We start from the raw sequence: 26,927 nt of genomic DNA, 5'->3' as shown, positions 1-26,927 counted from the left end.
AGGGTGACGCTGGCAAACACCTCCAGGGATGCACCTTCCATCAGTGCAGATACTCTCACCTCGGTGGGTATCTGATCAGCAGTTGAGTCATGGTCACAAGCTGGTGAGAGCACAATACACATGCTTGAGCAGCTGGCTGAGGCTGAGACAACTGAGGCCTCTGACAGTTGGAGGACTGTGGGTGGCCAGGCCCATGCTGAGCCCCAGGCTGATGGCGAGCCTCTGGTGTTGACAGCACAGGGCATGCTGGAGTTGCAGGGAGAGGTAAGGCCATATCTGGCAAAGATGCCAGAGGCCATGTGCAGCCTTGAGCGGACAGTGGGGGATTCCATCTATGCCATCAGTGCTACCATGTCCCAGGCATGTGAGCGCATGGCTTCCTCCACTGAGAGGTTGGCGACCCTCATGGAGAGCCACATTCCACAGTTGCTCAATCACCTGCAAACCGTCGCCTCGGGCATGACTGCAATCCAGCAGTGGCTGGGCGAGAGAAGAACCAGGAGCATGGAGAGTGTTCTCCGGAGAGCAGGGAGGTTCCAACGAGCCTTGAGAGGGAGGAGGAGAGGCTGCAGTCCATATCTGGGGTCACCCCTCAGGGCAATCCAAGTGTGGACACGAGCTCCTCAGCCCCTCCCCTGGTGAGTCCAGTCCAGCAGCCACGACGCATGAGGATAGCCCTGCAGTGATGCAGCAGGCCATCAGGCAGTCAGGGTCCTCCAGGCCTCAGGCTAGACAACTGCTGAAGTAATCCCAGGCCGAGGCATCCTGCTCAGCTGCCTACCTCCAGTCCAGCTGCCAGCGCAGAGGTCACACCACGAAGGAGCACCTGCAACGTATGAAAAGGCACCTTAACACATGTGGATATTCACAGGTGAAAGACATATATCATGTACACTGTAATTAAATGTGTTGTCCGACAATCATCAGCTTCTATTGTCCAAATAATGCATGTCACCATGGGTTGATTATGTACCTTTCCATTACATCTTAAGCCTGACAGTACTGACGATGTAAGCAATAACGTCATTGTCATGCCAATATACATAAAGCGACACTGCATGGATTAAGTCACATGGGCAATGGCTCAGTTAGCGGTCATGTTAGAGAGATGGATGTTACAGAGGCAGAAGACTTCAGATGAGATGCAGGATGGTGCTTTGTGCTCTGAGGAACATGTGTGAAACTTCAGGGATTGGGGAAATGCTCAGTTATCAGTCGTAGCCTTGCCTCCCTTGCTTGCTGCTCGCCATGTTGGCCCTCCATCACTGCTGTCTGTGCTCCCATGAATGGTTGTTCTTAGGTGGCCTCTGTGACCTCGTCGTGGAGGATGTATCCTGTTCCCGTATCTCTTCATCCTGCAAGGCCTACCCCCCCTCTGGACTGCGATGTTGTACAGAATGCAGCACACTACAATGATGCGCCCAACCCTGTCTTTTGCATACTGTAGGGCTCCACCAGATCTATCGAGGCAGTGGAAGTGCATCTTCAGCATACTGATGACCTGCTCGATGGTAGCTCGGGTGGAGCCATGTAGGCATTGTAGCGCTCTTCTGCATCGTCGCTGGGGTTCCTCACCAACATCATAAGCCACGTCATTAAGAGGTAGCCCTTATCGGCAAGAATCCACCACTGAAGCTGAGCAGGGGGAGTGAACAGCAGCGGCACCTGGGATTGGCGCAGTATTAATGAGTCATGGCAGCTGCCTGGAAAGTGGGCACACACTTGCAGGAAGTACACGAGTTGGACATTGATGGAGTAAAACTTCTTTCTGTTTATGAAGGTGGCTGATTGTTCCGTGGGAGGCTTGATGGCCACATGCGTGCAGTCGATGACGCCTTGCACCCGTGGGAATCCCGCAATGGCCACAAATCCCATGACCCTCTTGGCCCGACTTTCAGGGATCATCCTGAAGTGAACATAGTTGCCGGCCCTCCTGTACAAGGCATCAGTGACCTCCTTTATGCAGCAGTGCACTGCAGATTGAGTCACCTCACACATGTCACTGGTGGATCCCTGGAATGATCCAGAGGCATAGAACTTTAGGGCCACAGTAACTTTGAGGGCCATAGGCAGAGGGTGACCACCAAAGCCCATTGGTTGCAGGTCATTATTCATTAGTGCGCATAGCTGTGTGACGGCCTCTCTGGACATCTGCAGGCGTTTCTGACACTGGCGCTCAGACATCTGCAGGTATGTCATGTGAGGCCTATAGTCTCGCTGGCGTGTGTGGGTAATTCTGCACCTTGGTGATGGCTGCTGCTGCTGTTCGCAATGGGAGGTTCCTCATGGGCCGCACCTGCATCTTGGGCCCGCCTCTGGTGGAGATGCCTCATGACGGCAAGGGGATTCAGGTAGACAGGGTGGATCATACCCATCTCTATGCTCCTCATAACTTTAGGTTCCTTCACCTATCTGGGCAGAGATTTGTGTTAATTCCTGCTTCAGCAGTGTTCCAGCATGAGCTATATAGCATGGCATGAAGATGCACAAACAAACTTTAAATAAGTGCGAGGCAATCATTGCAGTTGCTTGCACTGGACCACTGACAACAACCTATACGGTTTCCACATACCACCCCCCCAAACACTTTATCTACTTGCACAGTTCACCCCTTCGACCCCCCACCCTCCCTTGCCAACACAGCAATGCAGAGTTCACCCCTTCGACCCCCCTTGCCGAAAGAACATTGCAGGCTCACCCCCTTGCCGATAGAGCAATGCAGAGTTCACCCCTTCCACCCCCCTTGCCAATACACGATTAAGGGATGCAGAGTTCCAAATCCACCACCCGCCCGCCCCACCCCCGTCATTTCTGGCTACCTAAATTTAATGCAAACATCTGATTTTGCTGCAAAACGAATAAGAGCAGGGTATTACCTACCAATCTTTGCAGACACCAAGGACTCTCACCTCGGTGACGCCAGCTTTTCAAGCACAGTAACATGAAGACACGTAAGTGCCGCAAGTTTAGCTGAAGATTGTAAACGGCTAGTAGGATTGAGGTGATTTCCATTAAAATGTATGCAAACAGGTAATTTCAAGATTTAAAGCATGGTGCCACCGCGGAGCCGTGGAGGTGCTGCTACAGAGCTTCCCTGCCACCAGGAAAATTGATCCCGGCAATCCCGGTGTCAGGCTCCATGGTGGGCCGCTGCCACTCCAATCACCCAGCCCCCTCCACCACAGAACCCGATGTCAGGAGGAGAACAAGATCTCGGCCAGGGAATGAGAAAAGGGAGGTGGGGTGCCATTATTAATTAGGGAAAACATTGTAGTGTTGGAAAGAGAGGATGTCCTTCGGGGGCAAAGACTGAATCTATTTGCTGACAGTTGAGAAGTAAAAAGTGTATGACCACTCTATGGGGGGTATTCTATAGGGCTCCAAATAGTGAGAGGGAGACAGAGAGAGAGAGAGATAGATAGAGGAGCAAATCTGCAGGGAGATCACAGAGATGTGCAAGAACTAGAGAATGGCAATATTGGACGACTTTATTTACCCAAATATCAATTGGGATAATGTTACAGTAAAGGGTAAGGGTGGGGGAGGGAAGAATTTCTGCAATGGGCTGAATTTTACAGCCCTCCCCCGGCATAATGACGGGAGGGCCGGAAAACGCCTCCGGCAGAGGACCGCACTCCCGTGCCTCCAGATACCCGTCTGGGTAGCCAAGACGGAACACTGGCGGGGAGGTGGGAGAAGGTATGCTTTTCCAGTGTGGGAGGGCAGGGAGCAGGGTCAGATTAGTTTCATTGGTCGAGGGGGTGGTGGGAAGGGGTAAAGTTTAAAGTTGATGAACGTTGGGAGGGGGGCGAAGGTCAGCAGCACAAGGGAAGTGTTTTCGGAGGGGGGCAAAGAAGGCAGGTAATTACTTCTATGCTTAATGGGGGGGGGGGGGGAGTGGGAGAGGGTCAGGATCACTTTATGTATTTTTTTTTAAAATGAGCCTTTCTTTAAAAATTTAAATTGCAATGTAGGGCTCGAAGGTCTTTAAAAATAGCGTCCGCGCCTGTGCATTGCGCCTGACACCATTGCTGGGGACTGACTACCCGCCCCTCCACGTCATCAGTGTGGGGAGGGTTGGGGGGGGCGGTCAGCCCCGGCCAATTAAATGAGCTGCCACCTTTAATATCATGGCAGCTCTGCGACCCGCCCGGGTGGACCGCCATTGTTCATGGTGACAGAAATGAAAAATCCAGCCGAATATGTTCAGAAGAACTTCCTTAACCAGTATGCACTCAGTTCAATTAGGAAGGAGGCATTGCTGGATCTGGTGCTGGGGAATGAGATGCGCTAAGTGGACCAAGTGTCTGTGGAGGAACACCAGTCTAAGATAATCATTGTATCATAAGGTTTAGATTAGTAATGGAGAAGATCAATGAACAATCTAAACTGGAATGTCAAAATTTGAACAGGACTAATTTCAATGGGGTAAGAGGGGATCTAGCCAGGGTAAAATGGATTGACAGGAAAAACTGTAATGGAGCAATGGGTGATCTTTAAGGAGGAGACATTTTGGTACAAGCTAGTTACATTCTAAAAAGGGTGAAAGGTAGGGGAACCAATACCAGGGCTGCTTGGATGACAAGGGAGATAGAGAATATGATGAAACAAAAAAAAGATGTGTGATGCATGTCAGGTGAATTCTTCAAGCAAGAACCAGGCCAAATACAATAAGTTGAGACCAGAAGTGAAGCAGAAATTAAGACTGACAAAGAGAGAATATGAGAATAAAATGGCAGTTAACATAAAAGATAACCCAAAAAATCTTCCACCAGCATGTAAATAGTAAGCAAGTAGCAGGAGGCAGGGTGGGGTCAATTAGGGACAAGGAAGGTGATTTATGTTTACAGGTGCAGGGCAAGGCTGGAAAACTTAATGAGTACTCTGTGTACTTCGTATTGTTGTTTACTAAGGAAGAGGATGCTGACAAAATATCAATAGAAGCAAAGATGGTGGAGGTAATGGACGAACTGGATGTACTGGAAAGGCTGACTATGCTTAGAGTGGATAGGTTGCCTGTTCTGGATGGCTTGCATAACAGGTTTCTAAAGAAAATAGGGCTGAAGTGAGCAGAAGGGCTTGCCATAATCTTCCAATCTTCCCTCGATACACAGGAGGTGCCAGAGGATTGGAGTGTGGAAAATGTGACACCCTTATTCAAGAAAGGGCATAAGGACATTCTTAGTAACTACAGGCTAGTCAGTTTAACATCTGTGGTGGGTAAGGTTTCAGCAACAATAATCAGGGGAAAAATCAACAGGCACTTGGGAAAGCATTGAGTTCATTAATGGAAGCCAGCATGGATGGTAAAAGGCAGATCATGCTTGACTAATCTAATTGAATTTTTTAATGAAGTAACAGAAGTTGATGAGGGGAATGCAATGGATGCTGTCTGAATGATTTTTAGAAAGCATTTGACAAAGATTGTTTTTTATTCTTTCCTGGGATGTGGGCGACACTGGCTAGGCCAGCATTTATTACCCATCCCTAATTGCCCTTGAGAAGGTGGTGGTGAGCTGCCTTCTTGAACCGCTGCAGTCTTTGGGATGTAGGTACACACACAGTGCTGTTAGGAAGGGAGTTCCAGGATTTTGACCCAGCAACAGTGAAGGAATGGTGATACAGTTCCAGGACAGGATGGTGTGTGACTTGGAGGAGAACTTGCAGGCGGTGGTGTTCCCATGCATCTGCTGCCCCTGTTCTTCTCGATGGTAGAGGCTGTGGGTTTGGAAGAAGCTTTGGACATTTGCTGCAGTGCATCTTGTAGATGGTACACACTAGGAATGAATGTTGAAGGTTGTGGATGGGGTGCCAATCAAGTGGGCTGCTTTGTCCTGGATGGTGTCGAGCTTATTGAGTGTTGTTGGAGCTGCACCCATCCAGGCAAGTGAACAGTATTCCATCACACTCCTGACTTGTGCCTTGTAGACGGTGGACAGGCACTGGGGAGTCAGTAGATGAGTTACTCACTGCAGAATTCCCAGCCTCTGGTCTGCTCTTGTAGCCACAGCATGTATGTGGCTGGTCCAGTACCACATAAAAAGCGAGATAACAAAATTGAGACTCGTGGAATAGGAGGATTAGTATCAGCTTGGATAGAAAATTAGCTTAAGGACAGGAAACAGTGAGTCATGATAATTGGTTGCTTTTCAGACTAGAAGATGGTAGAAACTGATGTTCCTTAAGGTTCAGTGCTAGGCCCACTGCTTTTTTGATTATATATTTATATATATATATACATACACACACACATACAGACACACACACACACACACATATGGAACGCAGAGTAAAATTTTAAAATTTGCCAATGAGACCAAACTTGGAGGTGTAGCAGATAGTGAGCATGATACCAATCAAGTCAACAGGACATGGATAGGCTAGCAGAATGGCAGACAAGTGGCAGATAGAATTTAATATAAAGAAGTGTGAGGTGATGCATTTTGGCAGAAGGAATAGGGTGAGGCAATATAGATTTAATGGCACAGTTCTAAAGTGTGTGCAGGGACATATGGTCCTGGGGGTCCATATGCATATATCTTTGAAGGTGGCAGGACATATTGAGATAGTAGTGAGGAAAGCAAATGGGATCTTCGGCTTCATAAAGAGAGATATAGAGTGCAAATACAAAGCTCTGGTGAGGCTGCAACTGGAGTATTGCATCCAGTTGTGATCACCACACTTTAGGAAGGATGTGAGGGTCCTTGAGAGAGTGAAGAGGAGATTTACTGGAATGGGTCCAGAAATAATTAGCTACAAGGTAGGTTGGAGAAGCTGGGGGTTTTCTCCTTACAGTAAAGGAGATCAAGAGGAGATTTGATAGAGGTGTACAAGATTTACACAAGGTAGAAAAGCTGTTCCCATTAACTGATGGTACAAGGACTAGGAGACACAGATTTAAGATCTTGGCCAAGAGATGTAGGGGGTAGGTGAGGAAGAACTTCTATTACACAGCGGGTGGTAATGACCTGTAACTCACTGCCTACGAGCATGGTGAGAGTGGTTTTTTTGAGTGATTTCAAAAGGAAATCAGATGGGCACTTGAGGGAAATAAAGTCTCAGAGCCATGGGGATAGTGCGGGGAGACGGGACTGATTGGATTGCTCTACAGAGAGCTGGCATGGACTCAATGGGCTGAATGGCCTCCATCTGTGTCATTATGGCTCTATGGGCTGGATTATCATTACAGAGTTAGGAACCGGGTCTGATTTTAGGTCAGAAACCCATCTCCTGTAGGAAGCTGATTCAGATTACAATTTTCAAATGAGTAAGCCCTTAATTGGTATGGATGCGGGTTTCCTGTCCACTTAGAGCCAGTGGGATTGAAAATGGAGGTGGGTCAGACATAGTCTGGGGCTCACGTAGACTTCCACAGCAGTCATCACGGAGGTTGATGGCTGTCCTGAGGGAGAGATCTGCCTTCCACAGCACCAGAGGGAAGTGAGACGTCACAGGGGAGCTCGAGGCCTGGCACTAGGGGCAGGGCAGACCCCCACTTCATCGATACCAACATGAATCTAATGCTGCTGGCCGTGAGGGAGAGAAGGGAGGTCCTCTTCCCAGAGGGTGACAGGAGGAGGCCACCTTGTTGTGCAGCAGGGGCACCTCTCTGTTCAGTGTTATTCCCCTCTGCCCCCTCCTCCTCCCCCGAAGAGCTGTCTCCTTCCAGGGCCTCACTGTCCTCAAGGTCCACACTTCTCTGAAGGGTCATGTTATGGAGAGTGCAGCAAACCATCAAAATGACCGAGACCATTGCAGGAAGGTATAGGAGGGTGACACCTGACTGGTCCGGGCACTGGAATTGCTTCTTCAGGAGCCCGATGGCCTGCTCAATAGTTGATCGGCTGAGCAGGTGGCATTGATTGTGTTGCCTCGGTGCCTCTATCCGTAGAGGGGTCATTGGCCATCTCAAGGGATTTCCCCTGTCCCCTTGGATCCATCCATGCACTTTGGTGAATGGAGTGAAGTACTGAGTCCAGACTGATGGAGGATGAAGGAGTCATGGCAGCTGCCAGGAAAGCAAGTGCACGCACGGAGGAAGCTCTTGTGGTCACAGACCAGTCAGACATTGAAGGAGTGGAAGCCTTTCCTGTTGATGGATCTCACTGGCCAGTTGCTGAGTGCCTTGATGGCCACATGGGCACAAGCAATGATGCCCTGCACCTGGGGGAATCCAGCAATGGAGGCTAAACCCAATGCCCTCTTTGCCAGCACAGGCTCATCTGTGTCAAAGTGGATGTAGACACCTGCCCTCCTGAAAATGGCATACAGGTGATGATCCGATGAGCTGCTGCCTTCGAGATGTCACCTAGGTCCACAGCTGATCCCTGGAATGACCTGGTTACATCCAAGTATAGGGTGATGGTGACCTTGATAGTTGCCGGTTGGGGACTGCCATGGGGGCCGTGAGTTCTCAGGTCATTGTGGATCAGAGCACACAGGACCTAGAGCAACTGCCTGGATAGGCACAGACTCCTATAGCCATGGCGCTGTGTCATTTGCAGGTAGCTGACTCCTGGGCTATGCACCCGATGTCGTGGGTAGCGTCTTCCTCCCCTTGCCCCCCCCCGCTGTGCTGCTCTGGCTTCCTGATGTCCAGGAGGTCGTATCTGCTGAATCCAATCCTGGCTGCTCTGTCCAATGTCAGAGTAGCCTGTTCCCATCTGAACTCCCTCAGCTGGGCTTTGTGCATTCACCAGGATTTCCCCTGCCGATCCCAGCTGCCCACCAGCCTCACATCCTTTTCTGGATTCCTGCCACTCACCACTGAGAAAAACAAGTCTTACAGCTGCAGCAATAGCCACTCTGTGGCACCTTTGGAGCAGCTGCATTATACTTTGTGCCTCTTCAATATTTTAATCAGCCCTCATGCATCCCCCGTCATTGTGTTCATGTTATGAACACCCTGCCATGTTGCCGACATGGTGTCCTCCACATTCCCAACCTTTGAAAATTAGAAACTGCTGCTGAGAAGCCTGTTAATGAGTTCTTCAATGAGCTGAATAAGCATTAATTCAGTGCGTGTGCTCAACCTACTCCCCCCCACCTCCCCCTCCCAACAACCCTTTAAAAATTGCATCGCATTTCGGAGGAGGCAGGTCCCAGTGCCGACTGCTTAGAACGTGATCTTCAAATCACGTTCGCCTCTGGACCTGCACTCAACGGGCCTTAAAAATCTGGCCCGATGACTCTGTTGCAGAGTGTAACAAACTAGGAATGCAACTCTGACACTTCTTGAGCATGTACTGTTGGATTCTTTACAGATCCAGGATTTCCTACATTATGAAAACCAGACAAGTCACCTGCCCTTACTGTACTCTTAAATTTCATGCTACTCTAGACTTAACTGATTCGAACTAATTCACACTTACCTGCAGATTCAGGTTCACTTTGTCTCAGCTTCAAACTCCTATTCAGGCCAAACTTGTCACTTTATTTCTCCCAGAAAAAAACTCACTCCTACAGTGTGTCATTCAACCTCTTGCAGCTTTTTATTTCCACAATCTTATTTTATACCAATGAGAATCTATCTGATGTCTCACTCAGCTCTCTTAATGTGCTCTCATTCAAATTGCATAATTGCAACAATCCAGTTACTTAATTAACTTGGAAATTACTCTTGAATTTCACTAGCTACAAGTGATAGAATGATACAGCACAGAAGGAGGCCATTCAGCCCATCATACCTGAGCCTGATCTTTGGTAGAGCTATCCAGTTAATTGCACTCCCTGCACTGTTTTGTGTAAAAAAGCATTAGGAATCTTAGTTTTGTTAACAAAGGAAGAGAATAATTAAGTCTGGAGTAGCACGGAATTAACTCTGTACACAAATCTCTGAAGGTGGTAGGACAAGTTGAGAAGGTGGTTAAAAAAGCACATGGGACCCTTGGCTTTATTCATAGATGCATAGAGTACAAAACAACCAAGTTATGCTAAACCTCTATAAAACACTAGTTAGACCTCAGCTGGAGTATTGTTTTCAATTCTGGGCACCACACTTCAGGAAGGGCAAGAACCTTAGAGAGGGTACAGATGAGATTTCCTAGAGTGGTCCCAGGGTGAAGGATGGTAGTTATGTGGAGAGACTGGAGAAGGTGGACTGCTCTCCTTAGAGCAGAGAAGATTCAAAGGAGATTTGATAGTGGTGTTCAAAATCATGAATGGTTTTGATAGAGTAAATTTCAGTGCTGTATCTCTAATCTAATCTAATCTAATCATAATCATAATCTAAATAAGGACAAACTGTTTTCAGTGGCAGAAAGGTCAGTAACAAGAGAAAACTGATGTACGGTGATTGGCAAAAGAACCAGAAGTGACATGAGGCAACTTTTTTTTTTTTAACAGAGTGAGTTTTTGTGATCTGGAATGTACTGAGAAGGGTGGTGAAAGCAGGTGGGCGGCACAGTGGTTAGCACCGCAGCCTCACAGCTCCAGCGACCCGGGTTCAATTCTGGGTACTGCCTGTGTGGAGTTTGCAAGTTCTCCCTGTGTCTGCGTGGGTTTCCTCCGGGTGCTCTGGTTTCCTCCCACAGCCAAAAGACTTGCAGGTTGATAGGTAAACTGGCCATTATAATTTGCCCCTAGTATAGGTAGGTGGTAGGGGAATATAGGGACAGGTGGGGATGTGGTAGGAATATGGGATTAGTGTAGGATTAGTATAAATGGATGGTTAATGGTCAGCACAGACTCGGTGGGCCGAAGGGCCTGTTTCAGTGGTGTATCTCTAAATAAAAAAAATAAATAAATAAATAAAGCAGAGTCAATAGTAATATTCAAAAGAGAATTAGATAACTACATGAAGGGAAAAGATATACAGGGCTATGGGGAAAGAGTAGGGGAGTGGGATTAATTGGATAACTCTATCAAAGAGCTAGCAGAGGCACGATGGGCCAAATGGGCTCCTTCTGAGCTATAACATTCTATGATGTAATTCTAGTTACAGTCCCCACCGCTTATAGTAGGCAACCATTTACACTGGTTAATTAATGCTCACCATTTGCCATTCGCATAGATATCAATTACAAAAGCAATTACAACAGAATAAGCACGCCTTCTATGTCATAGCAATTCAGTACACTCTTTGCACCTTGGTTGCTTATGGAGGGTGTTTGACATCCTCTAAAATATCCTGACATTTCAGTGGCAAAGTCAACTGAATAAAACCAAAAGAAACATTTTACACTCATTGCACAATGAAAGAAATTGAAGGGTGAAGGGCAGCACCAGTTGTTGCCTATGAACTGCCCTGGTCAATTTCAAAGCTCCTGAACTGCTGCTGCTGTGTTTATTAATCTGTTTCAAAACATAACATCTACTAAGGGGGTGATTCAGAGACCCAAAATCAACTTCAGTGTCAGAATTGTTTTACGTAACTTTTAATGATGCAGAAGACTGAGTGTTGGGATCCTACAGACTGTGATGATTTACTATCCAACATTTATAGCAAGCAACTCGAGTTAACACCAATATGCAAGATCCTACACAGTCCCAATTCCATCAGCAAGCCTATGAAATAGCCACCACTACCAATTCCTATTTGCTTCCTTACATGCGCTAAAGACAAAATTCATTTTGTCAATATCTCACTTGGTCAGCTGCTTGCAGCATCATTCTCAAAATCTCTCTTTCACCAGGTCTTATATGCAACAGTAAAGCAAAAGAGCCAGAATATTTAACATGTAAAAGAAGAAATTATGGGCTGGATTTTACCAGCCCTCTGGGGACGAGCTGGGAGGCAGGTGGGTGGCCCGTAAAATAGTGAGGGAAGGCAGGGAGTGGGTGCCCATTGTCTTCCCGCTGCCAGGCCATTTTACCAGCAGCAGGGACGGTGGAAGACAGCCCTCCCACCCAGAGGCCAATTGAGGCACTTAAGTGGCCAATTACGGGCCTCTTCCCCTGCCACCTGCATTTTACCAGCCGCGGGTAGGCCCTCCACAGTTTTGGGAACCAGCCTGGTAAATACGCACATAGTCTTTGCGGGCTCGTTGGTGGGGGGGCGGGGCCCTCCTATTCAGGTGCTTTGTGGCATACAGAGGGTCCCCCCCCCCCACCCCAGTGGCAATGACCACTCCCACGGCAACACCCCCCACCCTCACCAACCCCTCCCTCCTTGCCGGGGCCTGCCTGACTGGCCCTGGCACTCCCAGACCTCACTTAACTAGTTGGGAGGACGGGCTACTTCCATAATGTCCTCTCTTCCAGGTGCAGTCCCAGCAGTGGCTACCACTCCCAGTGGTACTGCTGAGACTGCAGAGTTGCCAGCCCTCCGATTGGCCAGCAGCTCCTCGGGGTGGGCGCCCGTCCTTTTAAAGGACAGGAGCCCCAACGGCAACAAATTAGTTGCTGGATGGCCGAAAAATGCAGCTGTGAGTTCCACAATTGGCCAGGCAGGGTTACCCCTGGCATGTGGGCCCATTGTTGGGGCCCTCGCCGCGCTGATAAAATTCCAGCCTGTAAGGGGCAAAAAGGTTGAACATACTATTTCCTCAAAATGAGCTTATTAACCATTGGTACAAGAACAGTGACAACCATAATTTACACCTTACACCTCTGACATAGATGTTGGCTTTCCTACATTACAACAGTGACTACACTTCAAAAAGTACTTCAGTGGCTGTAAAGCACTTTGGGATGTTCTGAAGTCGTGGAAGGCATCTTATAAATGCAAATCTTTCTTTTCTTTACTCAAGACTGTAGTGGACATACTGTTGGTGGTTCTTTCTTTATAAAATATGTCATGTCCAATAAATATTCCTAATTTTAAGATACTCAGTTTATTCAAGGTGGACTCTTTAAAATTGACTTTACTTTTCACCAATAAGGGGAACAATGCTGCAAAGGTCAGACGAGCTGGCCTGTGCATTTGATCAGTGCCTCACTATCTCAAAAGGATACATTTCAGACTAAAAGGTGTCAATTACACCCATCCTGAAACCATCAAGGGACATTTGTGAATTGAATGGGATCTTCTGAAACAAAGAAGGTGGGAAGTAGCCACATCATAACAGCATTATACTCGTTCAGACATTAATGGATGACCATGGATTCCACATCCTGGTCCATTGTGTGGTCACACCAGGGGAGAGGGCCATGTGTCAACTAACGAAGACTCTATTTGATGGATTTTGACCTTACAAGACAATCTTTTGGTGAGCGAGAGGGCGAGTTCACAACAGCCTTACAGAAGGAGTCCAGCCACGGTCTGTGGAAAGACCCACCCTAAACAAAAAGCAGCCCAGCTGCTGATTCTGCACTTCAACCTGGTGCAGTAGAGAACTGAAAGTGACCACCACCTCCAGTCTGAAATCTTAACCACCAGAAATCTACAATACCTCAATAAGTCAAGACTATGAACAACTTAGTCCTGCATCTTTAAAATAGGCTATCCTACTTAGAAGATTCAACAGGTTTACTGTAAACCATGAACACTTACCACACCTTGAACTCTTACCCTTCACCTTCTATCTATCATCTCTGAAGAGTGCATGTGAGAGTGAATGCACGTGTGAGTGGTGTTGTGAACATTTCAGGGAATGAATATTGTTCAATAAATAGTTAATTTTCTGTTTTAAACCTACAAGAAAACTTGTCATTGTCGGTTTATTTGGCAAGTAAATCTCATCATTTTAAACAAAACACGATTGTGGTCAGTTGGGAGGTGAACAGTGGGAACCACCCACACCCCTTACCACCTGGCTGTAACACATGTCACATGTGAACTAAGGTTATTGAAATATGTTCTCAGACATGGATTCTGGTGTATAGCAAATTCACCTGAAAAATAGCTAGACTTTTTATAATAGCTTTTTAGAACTCGAATATGTTCCAGGCATAATGTAAATTATCAGGAGAAAGAGTTAGAAAGGACTTGCTGATGTAGCTTACATTCACAAACTTAGAAAATTAACTGTGAACAGCCCAGACATTTTCTCAAAATCTTGAGCAATTAGAAAGGAAAAACAACTGGATTTAGTGGTATCAAGTTCTCATCACATTTTAGATCAATTGAAAAGTTGGGAGGTCACATCACAGTAACAGTTGATGAATCAATGAAGCAGTAGAATTAAAATACTCTTTCTTAAAACTTATCCTTTTGATGTCAGTTAAAACACATTCCAAAGATAAAATACTCAGAGGAAAGCAAGCAGTTTTTGGTAATTGGAACGTCTTATTTATCTTGTAGCTCATAGATAATATCTGTATATCTTCTTATATTTGTTGAGAAACAAAACTAGTCACATTTTTAGGCGAAATAGAAATAAAAATTGTTGGAAATACTCAGCATGTATGGAGAGAGGAACAGCGATAATGAGCTGAATTTTATTCTGGCGACAAAGGTCCAGGCGACATGCCAGAAAGTCAGGAGCAACCCTGCCTTGGCCATTTGCAGGCGCACCCCCCGCCCCCCCAACCCCACCTACATTTTATGGATGTCAGGAAGCTAATTGGTTGTTGTTGGGGTTACCATCCCTTTAAAGGACGGCTGCCTGCCCACTGGAGCTTCTGGTCAAATGGTGGGTGCAGTGGTCATTGCTGGAATTGGTCAGCCAGTCAGGCAGGCCCCCATGAGAGACATGGGTGGGGGGGGATCAGGTCGGGTGTTGATGAGGCCAGGTGGCGCTGTTGCTGTGGGAGCTGCCATTGCCACTGGGTGGTCCCTCCAGGGGCCAAAGAGTGCCTAAATTGGAGGGCCACACCTCCAAGCCCACAGGGTGGCTGCTATGGTTCACCTGGCGGTCTCCCTATATGGCAGAGGGCCCTCCCGCCACTGGTAAAATGCCAACAGTGGGAAGAGGCCCCAATTAGCCAGTTAAGTAGCTTAATTGGCCTCCGGGCAGGAAAGGCATCCTCCACCTTCCCCACTACTGGTAAACAGCATGGCATGGAACAATGACCAGCAGTCCACACTACCCATCTTCCTTCGCCATTTTATGGGTCCCCCTGCCTCCCACCCTCAGAGGGCTGGTAAAATCCTGTCCAATGTTTCAGGTCATTGACCTTTCATCAGAAATGGGAAAAGTTGGAGATATGGCAGGTTTTAAGCAAGCAAGAGAAGGGAGGGTGGTGACAAGAAAGAAATGGATAGAGGGAGGGCAGGAGGGATTAAATGACAAAAGGGTTGATGGTGCAAGGCCAAAGGGCTTGGGAAAAGTAAAGAAACAAAAGAAGTGTCTAGAGGAGGTGTGAACGGCATAATCATGAATAGCTGCTGTCCAAACGTATAAAAAAAAGAGGCTATGCTGATTTGCCCTGGAATTATTAGAGTTCGAAAATGCTGATGTTAAGCTAATTTTGGCCCACAAGAAGTTATCTCCTATTTGAAAATATTGATTAAATCTTTTTCACCAGACAAAGTCGCTGACATAACTGTGTTTCTCCATACTATATCAATTTGAGACAACTGGGATTGTCAGTACATTTTGGAGACATTTGGACATGTAATGTTAGAAAGACTTCCATTTATTGACAACAGTAAGAACCCTAGTTAGCCAGACAATGTGCTCCCATGACTCTTATATTGAGGGCATGGGACATTAGTCAATTTGATTGGTTACCCAATGAACCAATCTACAACAATGAAAACTAGGAGCAAAATTTGGGGCAAAACTTAGATCCATCAGGTTTCTTTTTCAATTACACCTTTGCAACAAATTGTGCCCCTGGGAGTGGGCAATTCATAAGCCAACTGTACCTGCACTTTAACTATGCTGTTGGACTTCCCCTAGAAATCTGACATACACCTCTATATTTGCTGAAAGCAGGCATAGATCTCATTCCGGGTTGAGTGAAGGCTGCAGCATAGAAGAAGCAAATGGCACCTCTGATCCCAGCAGGATTTTTTTTTTTAATTGACCTGTTTGACAATCATCAGTAGGGAAAAAGTACTGAGCAAACTATTGGGATTGAAGGCAGCCAAGTCCCCAGGGCCTGATGGCCTACATTCTAGGGTCTTAAAGGAAGTGGCAGCGGAGATAGTGGATCCATTGGTTATAATATTTCAAAATTCCCTGGATGCAGGATAGGTTCCAGTGGATTGGAAAAATGCTAATATAACACCCTTATTCAAAAAGGGAGAGAGGCAGAAAGTAGGAAACTATAGACCAGTTAGTTTAACATCTGTCATTGGAAAATTGTTAGAATCCATTATTAAGGAAGTAATAACAGGACATTTAGAAAGTCAAAACGCAATCCATCAGAGTCAGCATGGTTTTATGAAGGGTAAATCATGTTTGACTAATTTGCTAGAGTTCTTCGAAGCTGTTACAAGTAAAGTGGATAATGGGGATCCTATAGATGTAGTTTATCTGGACTTCCAGAAGGCATTTGATAAGGTGCCGCACAAAAGGTTAATACACAAGGTAAGATGACATGGGGTTAGGGGCAATTTGTTAGCTTGGATAGAGGATTGGCTAATCAACAGAAAACAGAGTATTGGTATAAATGGGTATTTTTCTGGTTGGCAAGATGTAACTAGTGGGGTGCCACAGGGTTTGGTCCTCGGGCCCCCAACTATTTACAATCTATATTAATGTCCTGGAAGCAGGGATAGAAGATACTATAGCCAAATTTGCAGATAACACTAAAATATTTGGGATAGTAAGTTGCAATAAAGAAATAAGAAATTTACAAATGGATATGGATAGGTTAGGAGAATGGGCCAGAATTTGGCAGATGGAGTTTAACATGGATAAGTGTGAGGTTATTCATTTTGGTTGGAAGAATAGAAAGGCAAATTATTATCTAAATGGAGAGAAACTTCAGAGTGCTTCAGTGCAGAGGGATCTGGGTGTCCTCATGCAAGAATCACAGAAAACTAGTATGCAGGTACAGCAGGCAATAAGGAGGCAAATGGAATTTTAGCATTTATTGCTAAAGGAATAGAATATAAAAGTTGGGAACTGTTGCTGCAACTGTACAAGGCATTAGTGAGACCGTACCTGGAGTATTGCGTACAGTTTTGGTCCCCTTACTTGAGGAGGAATGTAGTTGCATTGGAGGCAGTTCAGAGGAGGTTCACTAGATTGATTCCAGAGATGAGGGGTTTGTCTTATGAAGAGAGATTGAGCAGTTTAGGCCTTTACTCTCCAGAGTTTAGAAGAATGAGAGGAGATCTAATTGAGGTATATAAGATGATTAAGGGGATTGACAAAGTAGATGTAGAGAGGATGTTTCCTCTTTTGGGGCAATCTAGAACAAGAGGTCAGAGTTTTAGGATAAGGGGTAGCAGATTTAAAACAGAGATGAGGAGAAATTACTTCTCTCAAAGGGTCGTGAGTCTGCGGAATTCACTATCCCAGAGTGCAGTGGATGCCGGGACATTGAGTAAATTTGAGGAGACAGACAGATTGTTAATTAATAGTGGGTCGAAGGGTTATGGAGAATGGGCAGCAAAGTGGAGTTCAGGCCGAGATGAGATCAGCCATAATCGTATTGAATGGCGGAGCAGGCTCGAGGGGTTGAATTGCCTACTCCTGCTCCTAGTTCTTTTATGTTGGTCATTGTTCTGATCTGAGCCTTAAATTCCTCATCTCAGAACAGGATCCACTCCAAGGCTGCAGTTTTATGCCCCCACCCCCGCCACCCCAGGAGCAGGCTGGGAGGCCGGGGTGGGGGGGCTGTAAAATTGGTTGGGATGGTGCAGGGTGCAGTGCCCATCGCCTACCCGCCCCCACTGGTATCTTACCAGTGGCGGGAGAGGTGGAAGGCGGCCTGCCTGCCTTTGAGCCAATTGAGACCCTTATGTATTTAACCAGTGCTGGATGGGCACTTTGCCATCTGGGCAGACCACCCAGTAATACCCGGCAGCCTCCTTGCAGGCTTGGAGGGGCCCTAATGATCAGCAACCTGTGCCCCACAGAGGGCTCCCCAGCAGCACGAGCCACCCTGCTGAAACAGCCCCCGCCCTCTCGATTGAACCCCCCCCCCCACCCTCCAACCTTGATGGGGCCTGTCCAATTGGCCCTGACGAGCCATGACCCCACATGACTGCTTCTGAGGCCCATCCTTGCTGACTCTTCTTGCTGGGTGCAGTCCCGGCAGTGGCCACTGTTCACTGGCAGCTCATGGAAGCAGGGCATCCGCCTTAGATGGGCGAAATCCATGACCAGACAATTCACTGCTTGAGTAACGGAAAATGCAGTCGTGGCTTCCAGGGCTGGTGGAGGCAGGCTTGCCCTGGCTTTCCAGCCAGTGAGTGGGGCCACCACCATGAAATTGTGGCCCAAGATCCACTGCCTTTTTGGGGCAGTTCAGGCTGGCTGGCAGAAGTTGCACTTGACCACACTTACATCAGTGCAATTGTTCTGTCAAATTTCTTAGCTGAGAAGTGTTTGGCAGAAAATAGAAAATTGAGCATTCCAGACAGCATTTAGTCGTGGAGAAGGTGCAGCAGTGACCTTTGATGTTATCATCAGAAAACAGCAACAGATGAAGGAGGATTAATATTGGAGCCATCCAACATAAAAGTTGACAACTGTTGATTGAACCAGAGAGAAATGTGAAGAATCTGCATCTTTGAAGAATTGAAAGGAATAGGATTTTAATCCCTCATTGCCATAATGGCAGAGGTCAAGGTGTATTATTCAGCCAGTACAGTGCAAGAGGAATAGAGGTCATGTACACTGAAGATATAGAATGGAAGAGATGACAGAACCAAAGGGAATCCCTGAGTTGATGGAAAAAGATTCAGTAATTGAGCATTCATCTACAAAAACAACATGCAATTATATTGTGCCAACATAAAATGTCCCAAGGTACTCCATGGGCGGTTTAACAAACAAAATTTGATATTGAACCACATAAGGAGATATTAGGGCCGGTGACCAAAAGCTTGGTAAAAGAGTTAGGTTTTAAGGATCGTCTTGAAGGAAGACAGAGAGGTGGAGAAGCAGAGTGCTTTGCGGTAGAAATTCCAGAGTTTCGGGCCGATGCAGCTGAGGGCATGGCCACCAATGTTGGAGCAATTAAAACTGGGGATGTGAAAGAGGCCAGAAATGGAGGAACACAGGGATCTTGGAAGGTTGTAGGGCTGGAGGCAGTTATAGAGGTGAGGAAAGGTGAGGATATTGAGGCATTTGAAAACAAGGATGAAAATTTTGCCAGACCTGGAACCAATGTAGGTCAGTGAGCACAGGGGCGATGTTTAAATGGACCTGATGTGGGATAGGTTATGGGCAGAAGAACTTGAGATGAGATCAAACTTCACAATTCAGAACCTGTTGTACGGTATGGTGAACAAAATTACATTTATATTATCAAAATTTTAAAGTGCAGAACAAGTGAGATATCATTCTTGCTATTTGCCACAGCAGCGCCTCTATAAAGGATAGCTTTTATTTGAGTTTGAAGTTGAAAGATGGGTCCATAATAACTAATAGCATGTTTGCAGTTGTCAGTTCTAAATGTTTGACAAATATATAACTGAAACTGTACAATGGTTTAATGGTGGTGCTATAATTCCAATGTTTTGACGGACGATTCAATTTTCTCAATAGATTGATTCATGAACTATCTGGTTTTCTAAACTGTAACAGTGGAGTGAAGATCAAGACGACAATTTCTAAAAAGATAATTAAAGAATTTGTATTGTAACATAGGCCAGAATTTTATGGTGGGCGGACGGGAGCCAGCCACCGACATAAAAGTCGGTGTAGAACCTGCTTCCGCCTCACCTCGGGATCCGACCTGTATTTTGTGGGTCCCCAGGCTTCAATTGGCGCGAGTGAGGATGTCGCGCCTAATAGAGATGCCGGGCAATCAGCAGGCCGGCAGCTCTTAGTCCCAGCAGCGCCACCGGGAGTGGAGGCCGCTGTTGGGACTGCAGCCCAGCATGCACGGAAGGTGCCTGGGAGCCAGGAAGGCAGGTAAGTTTTGGTTGCCTTACCGGGGGTAATCGGTCAAGCCCTGACAAGGCAAGGGTGGTCGTTTTGGGGGGAAGGAGGGCGTGTTGGGTTTTGGGGGGAAGGAGGGCGTGTTGGGTCTTGGGGGTTGTTGGGGTAGAGGAGGCGGCCCTCCATCGGACACAGGGTGCCCGATCATGAGAGTCACCCTGGGACGTTCAACAGCTGCCTGGTTTTGCCAGGTGGCTTTTCTTGGTCCTCGGTCGCCCGACTAGCCTCGCATAAAATAAAGTGGGCAATTAAGGGCCTTGATTGGCCTGGGGCAGCCGGGCCGTTTTTGGCCCCGTCCCCACCCGCGCCCTACGTAAAGGGCAGCGGAGGCGGGAGTGGGTCGGGAAAGCTTCCCGGAGCCTCCCATTCCATTTCACGGCGCCACCATCCCGCTCGTTGGGGTGGCGTAAAATTCCGGCCATGGTCCTAATTAAAAAGTCGACTCCCCACCAGATGCATTGCCCTATGACTTGTGACAGTAAATTTAATTTCTGTGAACATTATACTGTGCATTTAGTGTTGGTGCAATAACAAAGGATTATCTAGTACCTAAATTAAATATGCAATGTAACCACCTTCAGCATCTAAAATTTGAATACTAATGTAGATTCAAGTACCTTGTTCAAATTGGGAAAGCTTACCATTCCAGTTTACATTCGGAAAGCATCACATTTAGAGGAAACTGAAAACCCGTGTGATGCTTTTCAACACTAGGTTTAATTGTAGTTCTAAGAAGATTCATACTGGCAGCTGCTGTGTTATCTGTCAAACCACTTTAGAGATTTCCACGCTGATAAGGGAAGCTGACTATTTGGCATGCTAGTCACACTATCCCTAGGTGCCTGCTTTAAGTGACTTGCATTGTTCTTGTTTCAATGACAACAATAAAAACGAAAAAGTCTTTTTCTTGAAGTTTTATATAAAACATGTAGCATTGAACCTGTTAACAAGCAGTAAAATAAATTATTTTTTAAAAGAAGTTTAAAATCAGTGACCAATTCCTCCTAAAGAATCAACTAATTTTAATGACTAAGTTGGGTGTGGGATTAATTATTGAATAAGAATGCAGTAGTCAAGTTCAAATATTTGTTCAAAAATTAAAGTAGCAGTCTCATCAGTTATTTGTGAATAGTAATTTCCTCAAAAGCAACACGAATCGTGATTTATCCTTCATGTCACAAATCACTTCTGCTTGATTAGAAACAAAAAAAGAAATTCTGGAGAGGCTCAGCATGTCATGAACAAAGAACAAAGAACAGTACAGCACAGGAACAGGCCATTCGGCCCTCCAAGCCTGCGCCGATCTTGTTGCCTGCCTAAACTAAAACCTTCTGCACTTCCGGGGTCCGTATCCCTCTATTCCCATCCTATTCATGTATTTGTCAAGATGCCTCTTAAACGTCGCTATCGTACCTGCTTCCACCACCTCCACCGACAGCAAGCTCCAGGCACTCACCACTCTCTGTGTAAAGAACTTGCCTCGCACATCCCCTCTAAACTTTGCCCCTCTCACCTTAAACTTATGTCCCCTAGTAACTGACTCTTCCACCCTGGGAAAAAGCTTCCGACTATCCACTCTGTCCATGCCACTCATAACTTTGTAAACCTCTATCATGTCGCCCCTCCATGTCAGGCATCATCCATCAAGACAATATGAACCAATTGATGTTTCAGGTAAAAAGCCTTTGCTTAGAACTAGGCTTGGTTCCTTTTTCTTATCTAGGGTATTGATGCCAATTTTAACAACCCCCCACCCCCACCCCACTGCTGAGACCATCAATTCAGCACAGACCAGGGTCTAAACCTGGAACCTTTCTGCTCTGTATGGGTCAGTTTCACTGAACCAATTTGCTGGGCCATCAGATGAGTGAAGATATGACTTCTAAACATGCTCTAATAATTTACTTTCACCTATTTGTCAGTTTGTGCGACTCAGTATCGCTGTCTGTTAAGTCTTGTGCTTCAATAATAGGACCATACCAATTGTTGCTATCTACCATAACATTTTATCAACAAAAGTGAACGTAGAAAATGATAAGTCACTACACTTCTGTACACCATAGCAAAAAAAGATACTGGAACTCGTCCCAAATCAGTGGAATGTGATAGTGTTATTAAATACAGCTTATGATTCCTGATAGCTTCTCAAATCGTCACTGCACTTTTTTTTATTTGTAACAGTACAGACTGTATGTTCGACTATATACCTTAGGAACTGAGGTTTTAACCTTGCACTTCAAGCTTTGCTAAAAAGATCACTTATTTTGGTTGTCGCAGCTCCCTGTACTGCTGACAAGTTAACTTTTGAGGCATTTGGTTTAATTTAAATGATCAACTGTTGGCTCATTTTTCATTTTATTATTTCACTTGGTTACTCTGATTATGCAAACAAATAAACCACAATATTCAAACTTCAAAACTGATTTGACAACTAAAGACGTCTACAAATTCAGAGGAATGCAATTTGGTTTCACTAAGGCATAGAGCAGAATTTTATTTGTCAAATAGTGCATTATAATATAACCTCTATATTAACTCACATTGTAGACTTCTTCCCGATAAACCAAATTTTAACAAACCTCAAAACATATTTGCTACTATGCAGCTATTTCAATCATTTCCAACCAAACTAAAATGTTCTCCAAACCTGTAAAAAGTATCTGTCTACAGTCAAAGGGATGATGAATGTCACTCCAAATGATTCCCCAAGAATGATTACGATCAGGCCATCTTGTTGTAGTGTCTGCAACTATGTTAATAATATTGATGCTTATCTTCTTTATGCTCATTAGCATTTTGAACATTTTCATTAGGTCACCCATAAGCCCTCCCTCATCCAGTAGAAATATTGCAGCTTCTGTATGCTCTCCTCATAGCTCAAGTGCCTAATCCCAGCTTTCAAAATAGTTTCCCTTTGCTGTAACCTCTCCAGTCCCTAGATGCTTTCCTCATAATATGACAGAGTCATATGGACCAGTCTCTCTAATCCAACTCATCGATGGCCTTGGAGAAGTATTGGGAAAATGCCAGTTGCATGTGAAGGGAACATAGTTATATAAAAGTAAGTGGATGAAGCATGTTAATTTGTGAGTTTGCACTGGGAATTTTTTTTATTATCCTCTTTTATTCACTTTCCTGCCTCCTTCATTTTCCAACAGGGACAACTACATTGTGATCAGGAGTAGGAATTTTGGCTCATTTTTTTTTCCTCCCTAGCCTGTGGTGCTGAGGCCACTTGCAGTAGATCAGCTGTTAACCTGCCTGGGATCAGCAAATTCAACACAGATTAGGGATCATATCTGGGAACATCCTAGAGTGTATAACTCAGTACCATACAGGTTTTAGGATCATCAGTCATCCAGGATTATCCTGGAATTTTTAGAAATTAAAGATTAATTTCTTGGATACTGCTATGTGTAACCCTGAGGAAAATCATTTTGCATTGATAAAGGTTTTTTGTTTCATTTTCTATGAATACTTTCACTTGGTCATTACAAGAATATTGAAAAATGGGAAAAAAGGACTTTTGATTGGGCAGGTTGTTGGAGGCTGGAGTTCATGTGATGAAACCTTCAGAAACATGTCCAACCAAAGCCGACAACCGCAGCTGGGTTATGCAATTAATATTTTGTTTTTAAAAGAGTGAACATCGGAGAACTAGGATTACAATGTTATAGCTTATATCAGACTCGTGCTCCATTTGATTGTGACTCAACACTGGGAGTGTAGGAACACTGGGGGTGTAGGATCGCTCAATTTACCTGAAACTCTATTATATCACGCCAACAGAAGCTCATTTTACATCATCTTCATGCATAAATGGCTTACCCTTTATAAATGTAGGAACAACTAAATAAATTACTCCAGACCTCTCGCCAGATGTTTACTTTCTTCACACATGAGGGAAAGTAACCTTGACAGGCCACTTCTACCAAAGCAACATAAGTCAACATGAATGGCAAAAAACAAGTGGGTATTCTCATTAAGATGCTTTAAGTTCCAGTCCAACACAGGAATGTGGTTGTTTCAAGTGCTTGCATGCTAATTTAATTCCAGAAATGACTATTGAAATCCATGCAAGGCGTTTAGTTACTATTCGCAAGGTATTTGCACTTCAATAGTCACAATAGAAAGAAAGGCATATAAGCTCTCTCAGAAAAACCTTAAAGCAATTTAAGTACAATAAATTATTTTGAATGCAATGGCTGTTATGTGGACAATGGCAGCAAGATCCCACAACACTCAAAGTGATGAATAAACCAGTTACCCTGTTTTAGATTCTTTAAAAGAAGTTGTTGTTATCGGGATGCGCAGTTCATGATTTAATTTACTATCTACGTAGCTCTCAAACCTAGCTTCAAGTCAGGAGACCAGTAGGAGTTAGGCTGTCATACTTATTTTCAATATTAACTCTCTTTTAAAATGGAAATAAATGTGGTTCCTATCTGCAAGCACTTGAAATTTGCTTGGGGAATGTAAATAAAAGCTAAAAACTCAGACAATTGCATGGACTAAATGGGCCGAATAGACTCCTTCAGTGCCGTAAGTGACACTATGACAATAGGGAATTTCAATTATCAGCTAATTGCCATTGAGCAACCGAGGCCCCTCCATTATGGTTGATAATCACAGTTGCACTATAAAAAACATCTGTGTTTTACTAATATACCTTTTCCCCAATCATTGTTTTAGCTTCATGTTCTAGTAGCAAAATTTGGTGTATGTAGCAGAGAACAGAATTCCACATGGTAACACTTGAAGACAGTAATGGAGGAAATGAGCTTAAATAGAAAAATAGTGTAATGTGTATACATTTTTATAGTTTTATGCACAGCAGCATGAAAAATGTCAGTGGTGCAGTTGGAATACTTCTTGCACTTTTAACATCCAAACCTAGATTTTCTACAGGAGTAAAACACTATTTGTTTACATTCAATATGAAGCGTCTGACTTCACTGTAATTTCACAGTCAGCTCCAGGTGGCAGGATGCCACTGTTTCCGATGAGGGAACAAGTGTTTAGGTGTAATGCTCCGGCCATCATGGTGTGGATCAGGCTTGATAAATAATCTAGTCTTTTCCTCTCTGTCAATTTCATATGTGCATTCTAAATTCTAATTTCTCTTTTTTGTGATGTGCTGTGCAGATACACAAGCACAAAAAAACACAAGATCATTAACAGTTACTTGGTCAAAGAGAAATTTATTTTTGGTGAACTCAACAATAACGGTGAACTCACCAGTTTAGCAATGCAAGCTCACCAGCTGCACAATGGACCTGTCCCCTTAATACTCCATTCACCATGCCTGCAGATTGTCTGAAAAAGGATGGTAAGTAGCATTTAAACAGAAAACCTTTAAAATAAGAGAAGCTATTGCTGGTTGAAGGAGATTTTCATTTTTTAATACTCTAATCATGTGTGTTTAGTTTGGCACAGTTATCAACATTAGGCCTTAAATGATTAAAAAGATTTGCTATTGAACCTATTGAACTAAGTATTCCTATCAACACTGATGGCCAGAAATCAACCAGATTTCTTTAGTATGTTGCACGGAATAAAACAGCAGGCACCTCCTTATGCTTTGAGTGATCTGATTGTGGCTGGAATTCAAGCAAATTCAAGTCCTGCTGTGTACACATTTTTTAAAAAAACTGGGATTTATACTACTGCAATAGGACCAGCAGACAGCGACACATACTTTCAGATGAGCACCACTCAGTTTGGAGGATTCATGACTTCAAAATGAACCTTTCAGCCCCACATGAGCCTCTTTCCAAGATCCTAGCATCTGTGTCAGTAGAAAAAAAATCAAATCTTAATTCATAAAAAACTCTGGGAGTGGATAGATGGATGGATGGGGGTGGGGGATAGTGGAATGATTGTATCAAAATTAAACACTATAATGCCCAATAATTACCCTGAAAGATGAATTCCAAGATTAGGATTAAATGTAACAAAACCCACAAATGTCATTATCATAATACTGCAGATTGGGATAAATGTCGCACTCCCCATTTGCCACAGGGGGTACTTCATCTTTTTTTCCCCTTACTGATGGGCAGTACCAGTGTACACCACACCCTCAGTTACCTACAACATATGAAGACAACAGAATGGAGCTCCAACAGGATGCAACTAATGTTGCACTTTAACACTTTGTATTATACATGTGAAGACAGTTATAAAGGGTTGAATTTTACAAATCTTCCCAATGTCGGGGGTCGTGGTGGGGGGTGGGGCCGGAAAATGCATCCAGCAGAGGCCCGCCATGGGCCTCGACGCCGGGAAGGCCCAGCCCGATATTGCCGGCGGCAGCGAGGCCTCGTGGTGGCCCACCTGCTGCTTAATGACAGGAGCCAAATTTAAATATTTTAATGAATTTGAATTAATAAATATATTACCTTCTCACTCCCGCTGTCTGTCCTGGAGCGATATTGGTGCCGGTGGCCACAACTCCCGTTCCTTTGGCTCCCCTTCTGGTGGGGAGGGAGGAGCAGGTAAGTTTTTCAGTGGGGGGTGGGGGAGGGGTGTCAGAGTCCTCTAATTGGTGTAGGGGATGGTGGGAAAGAGTGAAGTTTAAAGTTTATGAACTTTGGGGGGGGATGGTCAGGTGTACAAGGTAAGTGTTTTGGGGGGGGGGGGGTGAGAGGGCAGGTAATTAATTTGATGGTTATTGGGGTGGTGGGAGGGGGTCAAGATCAATATATTTGATTTTTTAAGATCACTGAGGTTCTAAATATTTAGATTGCAATGTAGGGCTCGAAGCCCTTTAAAAATGGCGTCAGTGCCGGCGACAAACTGCCTGCCCCCCTCCACGTCATCGGGGGGAGCGGGGGGGGGGGAGGCGATCCACCCCCGCCATTTAAATGAGCCGCCACGTTTAACATCGCAGCGGCTCTGCGACGTGCGGTCCGCACAGGCTGACCTCCATTGTTTATGTCTGCCGCCGATTTCGGTGGAGGGAATGTAAAATACAGCTCAAAGGTTTCTTATTTACTTGAAGTATTCTGTTTCTAATTTTTCTTTCAATTTTAAACC

At 45.1% G+C, this 26,927-nt stretch overlaps 1 long non-coding RNA gene across 1 annotated transcript; it reads right to left on the bottom strand.

Annotated features, from left to right (window-relative positions):
- Nucleotides 1–24,723: 24,723 nt before the first annotated feature.
- On the bottom strand, nucleotides 24,724–26,426 carry LOC137379730 (uncharacterized). The gene is made up of 3 exons (XR_010976896.1): nucleotides 26,291–26,426; nucleotides 25,588–25,677; nucleotides 24,724–25,205 (listed from the first exon to the last, which is right to left on the bottom strand). It is a non-coding gene; the product is annotated as an uncharacterized lncRNA (long non-coding RNA).
- Between the last annotated feature and the right edge of the window lie 501 nt (nucleotides 26,427–26,927).

This window comes from Heterodontus francisci, chromosome 2 (assembly GCF_036365525.1).
Source record: "Heterodontus francisci isolate sHetFra1 chromosome 2, sHetFra1.hap1, whole genome shotgun sequence".
NCBI classification, from domain to species: Eukaryota; Metazoa; Chordata; class Chondrichthyes; order Heterodontiformes; family Heterodontidae; genus Heterodontus; species Heterodontus francisci.
This window is presented reverse-complemented; position numbering and strand designations above follow the sequence as displayed.